Source organism: Eutrema salsugineum, unplaced genomic scaffold, assembly GCF_000478725.1.
Source record: "Eutrema salsugineum unplaced genomic scaffold, Eutsalg1_0 scaffold_10, whole genome shotgun sequence".
In the NCBI taxonomy this organism is placed as follows: Eukaryota; Viridiplantae; Streptophyta; class Magnoliopsida; order Brassicales; family Brassicaceae; genus Eutrema; species Eutrema salsugineum.
In genome coordinates, this window is record NW_006256908.1 from 1,370,707 (window position 1) to 1,377,138 (window position 6,432).

Consider the following 6,432-nt stretch of genomic DNA (forward strand, 5'->3'; position numbering starts at 1 on the left):
GCCACAGGTCTATGTAGGAGAGAATGACAGGGCCAATGCTCATCAGTATGGAGCAGGGATTCAAGCACCACCTGTGCAAAACAACAATTTTGATGTCACGGCATCTTTGCTGAATATGGTCCAAAACTCCAAGTTCTATGGATTGCCAATGGAAGATCCTTTGGAACACTTGGACCAATTTGATAAAGTTTGTGACTTGACAAAGATAAATGGAGTATCTGAGGACAGCTTCAAGCTCAGATTATTCCCCTTCAGTCTTGGTGACAAAGCACACCAATGGGATAAGAATCTTCCAAGAGGCTCCATTCAGACTTGGGAGCAATGCAAACAGACATTTCTGTCTAAGTTCTTCTCAACTTCCAGAACAGCAAAACTAAGAAACCAAATCTCCAGCTTCACTCAACATAGCAATGAGAGTTTTGGTGAAGCATATGAGAGATTCAGGAGCTACACTAACAAATGCCCACACCATGGGTTTAGTGAGGCTTCTCTTCTCAGCACACTTTATAGAGGGGCTCTTCCCAAGATTAGGAACCAGCTGGATACTGCATCAAATGGAAACTTTCTGGGGAAGGAGATTCATGCTGCTTTAGAGCTAGTTGAGAACTTAGCAATGAGCAATGATACATATGGAGAAGACTTTGATAGAACCAGTAAGAGTGAGAGTTTAAGCAGGGATCAAAGGTATGAGAATGACTTTAAAACACTTGAAAGCAAGCTGGAAAAGGTGTTATTGGCCACTCAAAAGCCAATGCACTTTGTAGGAGAGTATGAGGAACATTCTCAATGCTTTGAGAACATTAGTGAAGAGGTTCTTACTCAGGAAGAGCTAAACTATATTGGGAATCAGAGGTTCTAAAGATATCAGTATGCCAATGCCAATCAGAACCTCTCTTACAGGAATCCCAATGTAGCCAACCCACAAGACCAAGTTTACCCTACCTCTCAAGATACATCTCCGAGATCGCGTTACCGGAAGATCTTTCCGACCGATTCAGTCTCCGGGGTCTTCATCAAAGATCAAGACAATGGAGTCTAGATCTAAGAACAGTTGAAATCTATGGGTTTGAAGCACTGATCTGAAAGATACGGCCACCAGAAGACAGACCTCTCTCGCATCCGTTCTGGAGCAATCCCATATGTCTGGAAAGATTGCCTGTCCGGGGAGTCTTAACGTCCGATTCATATTACAGGGTCTTCAGAAAAGTTGGCGATGATTAGGTCACGGATCCAGAACAGGTGAAATCATTGTATTTGGAGTCGTGAGCAGAGAGTTAAGCTAACCGGAAGGCACACCTGTCTCGCTACAGTTTCAATACTGATCCGATGAATCACAAGGATTGCATGGGACGATGCCTTTCCAGTCTGATTCAGTTGCCGGGGTCTTCATCAAGATTTGAGATCTTTGAGTTCTAATTCCAGAATATCTGATATCATCCGGTTTGGAGCTATGTGCTGAAAGATACCGTCGCCGGAGTGAACACTGGTCCAAGAGCTTCCTTTTGATTGTTTCAATGCACTTCAGAACTGAGCTGTCCAGGGAACCTTCCAATTCCCAAGCGCCGAAGGTTCCTTCACCAAAGTTCGATATGTTTGAGTCCCATTTCCACTGAAGCTTGTAAATGTCCATTTGGGTCTATATCCTGGAAGTGACGCTCCCCCGAATGCGAAGTGGTCCAAGGAGATTTGAAGTCTGCGAGATGGTTTTGCGACTTGAATAACTCACAGCGCTTAAAGGATAAGTTCTGGGAATTGAACTGCGTGTTGAGATGTGCGGGTAAGGTAACTCTGGATGAGGTCAAAGGCTCCCGAGCAGGAAAATGCAAAGTCCACAAATGTGCGACTTGAGCATGCGAGTTGGTCGAGTAGTGAACTGAACCGCAGGAACACTCGCTGTTTATACCAAGTTGGGCATGCGACTTGGGAGTGAAGTAGACAAACTCGCACACATATTTGAAGTCTTGTGCCACATGGTTGTACGAGCTAAAGAGAAAAGGGAACTGAACCGCATGAAGACTCGCGATTTACACCTAGAGAGGAATGCGGCCTAACTTACATTGTTTTATCTCGCTGATGCTTCTTTCTAGACCTGTGCGAGTTGGGCATGCAACTTGGGACTAAAGGAGGACCAAATCGCACACATATTCTCCCCAGATTTTGTCTTGGTCATGCGAGTTGAAGAGAAGAAAGCTGCATCGCATGAAGACTCGCGGTTTACACCTAGATGGGCATGTGGTTGAGACTATAGGACTTAAGGCTCACAAGACTGTTTCTATGGCTGTGCGACTTGGGCATGCGACATGAGAAGATCCTGACCAACTCGCACACTCGAGATTTTATCGATTAAAGTCGGGTCAGGAACCGGTTTGTTCTGGGCTGACCCGGTTCCTTATAAGACCTACATATAGTTTTTTAGGGTTTTACCCTAAGGACCAAACTTTATTCCTTTCGTTTCTGGCATCTTTTGTGAAAGATTCTCTTTTAGAAGAGAAATAGAGATTTTTAAGGGTTCTAATCAAGAGAGTTTGAGAGATCTTTGTGTTTAAAGCTGTAAATCCATCATTATCCATCTTCTCCATCTCCATTTCTCATCATTAATCATGCCAATCTTCTCAACTTGCAAATGTTTAAGACAAATTAGTATGATTAGTGAGTAGTCATCTTAATGAGGTTCTAGATGTGTAGGTTAGGGTGCTAAAGTGTTAGATTAGGAGTGCTTAGGGCTAGATTCATTGATTCATCTCTCTAAACAGCTGTTCTCTAGGCTAGATCCTTGCGCATCACTTGTGATCTAGAATCTGGGAATTTTAAGTGTTTGATGAAATTCCTGAAAGAGCTGTATTAGATGTTTAAGCATATGCTCCATGATGATGTCTTGTTATTTGCTTGAATGATCTTTTAGAACTATTTATTAATGCTCACTGATTCATATTTCACAAATGATTATTTAATTTGAAAATGGATTAGGGTAGAGGTTAAAGCTTTCATGAGAGAATTAATCTAGATTAGAGTTCTTAATCATTTGAATCATGTCTCATCATTGTCATTAGCATTTCTATTTTAGCACCAAAGCACCCTAACCAACTATCATGTCTAGAATCTCATGCTTCCATCATCTCATATTCACATCACTAGTCATTTGCTTAGTTCTTGTTTGATCACTTGCTTAGTCATTATTCAATCAAAACCTCATCTGTTTACTTGAATTGAGAAACAGATCATATAGCTTAGTGTCTATCACCACATTCATTGGTTAACAACCTCTTTGGTGCTATTTTGACAAGGGGATTGATAGCCCTAAGACCTAAAAAGTCTTGTCTATCAATTATATATTCTCCCCAGATTTCGTCTTGGTCATGCGAGTTGAAGAGAACAAAGACTAAATCGCATGAAGACTCGCGGTTTACACCTAGATAGGCATGCGACTGACACTGAAGGACTTAAGGCTCACAAGACTGTTTCTATGGCTGTGCGACTTGGGTATGCGACATGGGAAGCTCCTGACCAACTCGCACACTCGAGATTTTACCCATTAAAGCCGGGTCAGGACCCGGTTTGTTCCGGGCTGACCCGGTTCGTTTTAAGACCTTTATATAGTTTTTTACAGTTTTACCCTAAGGACCAAGCTTTATTCCTTTTGTTTCTTGCCTCTTTTGTGAAAAGACTCCCTTTTAGAAGAGAAATATTGATTTTTAAGAGTTCTAATCAAGGGAGTTTGAGAGATATTTGTGTTTAAAGCTGCAAATCCATCATTATCCAGCTTCTCCATCTCCATTTCTCAACATTAATCATGCCAATCTTCTCAACTTGCAAAGGTTTAAGAAAGATTAGTATGATTAGTGAGTTGTCATCTTAATGAGGTTCTAGATGTGAAGGTTAGGGTGCTAAAGTGATAGATTAGGAGTGCTTGGGGCTAGATTCATTGATTCATCTCTCTAAACAGCTGTTCTCTAGGCTAGATCCTTGCACATCACTTGTGATCTAGAATCTGAGAATTTCATGCACCAAAGGTGTTTGATGAAATTCCTGAAAGAGTTGTATTAGAGGTTTAAGCATTTGCTCCATGATGATGTCTTGTTATTTGCTTGAATGATCTTTTAGAGCTGTTTATTAATGCTCACTGATTCATATTTCACAATTCATGATTTAATTTGAAAATGGATTAGGGTAGAGGTTAAAGCCTTCATGAGAGAATTAATCTAGATTAGAGTTCTTAATCATTTAAATCATGTCTCATCATTGTCATTAGCATTTCTATTTTAGCACCAAAGCACCCTGGCGAACCATCATGTCTAGAATATCATGCTTCCATCATCTCATATTCACATCACTAGTCATTTGCTTAGTTCTTGTTTGATCACTTGCTTAGTCATTATTCAATCAAAACCTCATCTGTTTACTTGAATTGAGAAACAGATCATATAGCTTAGTGTCTATCACCACATTCATGGATTAACAACCTCTTTTGTTCTATTTTGACAAGGGGATTGATAGCCCTAAGAGCTAAAAAGTCTTGTCTATCAATTATATATTCTCCCCAGATTTCGTCTTGGTCATGCGAGTTGAAGAGAACAAAGACTGAATCGCATGAAGACTCGTGGTTTACACTGAAGGACTTAAGGCTCACAAGACTGTTTCTATGGCTGTGCGACTTGGGTATGCGACATGGAAAGCTCCTGACCAACTCGCACACTCGAGATTTTACCCATTAAAGCCGGGTCAGGACCTGGTTTGTTCCGGGATGACCCGGTTCGTTTTAAGACCTATATATAATATTTTAGGGTTTTACCCTAAGGACCAAGCTTTATTCCTTTTGTTTCTTGCCTCTTTTGTGAAAAGACTCCCTTTCAGAAGAGAAATATTGATTTTTAAGAGTTTTAATCAAGAGTGTTTGAGAGATATTTGTGTTTAAAGCTGCAAATCCATCATTATCCATCTTCTCCATCTCCATTTCTCAACATTAATCATGCCAATCTGCTCAACTTGCAATGGTTTAAGAAAGATTAGTATGATTAGTGAGTTGTCATCTTAATGAGGTTCTAGATGTGTAGGTTAGGGTGCTAAAGTGTTAGATTAGGAGTGCTTGGGGCTGGATTCATTGATTCATCTCTCTAAACAGCTGTTCTCTAGGCTAGATCCTTGCATATCACTTGTGATCTAGAATCTAAGAATTTCATGCACCAAAGGTGTTTGATGAATTCATGAAAGAGCTGTATTAGAGGTTTAAGCATTTGCTCCATGATGATGTCTTGTTATTTGCTTGAATGATCTTTTAGAGCTGTTTATTAATGCTCACTGATTCATATTTCACAATTGATGATTTAATTTGAAAATGGATTAGGGTAGAGGTTAAAGCCTTCATGAGAGAATTAATCTAGATTAGAGTTCGTAATCATTTAAATCATATCTCATCATTGTCATTAGCATTTCTATTTTAGCACCAAAGCACCCTAGCAAACTATCATGTCTAGAATATCATGCTTCCATCATCTCATATTCATATCACTTGTCATTTGCTTAGTTCTTGTTTGATCACTTGCTTAGTCATCATTCAATCAAAACCTCATCTGTTTACTTGAATTGAGAAACTGATCATATAGCTTAGTGTCTATCACCACATTCTTGGATTGACAACCTCTTTTGTGATATTTTGACAAGGGGATTGATAGCCCTAAGACCTAAAAAGTCTTGTCTATCAATTATATATTCTCCCCAGATTTCGTCTTGGTCATGCGAGTTGAAAAGAACAAAGACTGAATCGCATGAAGACTCGCAGTTTACACCTAGATAGGCATGCGGCTGACGTTGAAGGACTTAAGGCTCACAAGACTGTTTCTATGGATGTGCGACTTGGGTATGCGACATGGGAAGCTCCTGACCAACTCGCACACTCGAGATTTTACCCATTAAAGCCGGGTCAGGACCCGGTTTGTTCCGGGCTGACCCGGTTTGTTTTAAGACCTATATATAGGTTTTTAGGGTTTTACCCTAAGGAGCAAGCTTTATTCCTTTTGTTTCTTGCCTCTTTTGTGAAAAGACTCCCTTTCAGAAGAGAAATATTGATTTTTAGGAGTTTTAATCAAGAGTGTTTGAGAGATATTTGTGTTTAAAGCTGCAAATCCATCATTATCCATCTTCTCCATCTCCATTTCTCAAGATTAATCATGCCAATCTTCTCAACTTGCAAAGGTTTAAGAAAGATTAGTATGATTAGTGAGTTGTCATCTTAATGAGGTTCTAGATGTGTAGGTTAGGGTGCTAAAGTGTTAGATTAGGAGTGTTTGGGGCTAGATTCATTGATTCATCTCTCTAAACAGCTGTTCTCTAGGCTAGATCCTTGCGCATCACTTGTGATCTAGAATCTGAGAATTTCATGCACCAAAGGTGTTTGATGAAATTCCTGAAAGAGCTGTATTAGAGGTTTAAGCATTT

The 6,432-nt window shown here is 39.9% G+C and overlaps 1 non-coding gene across 1 annotated transcript; it reads right to left on the bottom strand.

Annotated features, from left to right (window-relative positions):
* Positions 1–370: 370 nt before the first annotated feature.
* LOC112081715 lies at positions 371–477 on the bottom strand. Its single transcript, XR_002896637.1, has one exon. It is a non-coding gene; the product is annotated as a small nucleolar RNA R71 (small nucleolar RNA).
* Between the last annotated feature and the right edge of the window lie 5,955 nt (positions 478–6,432).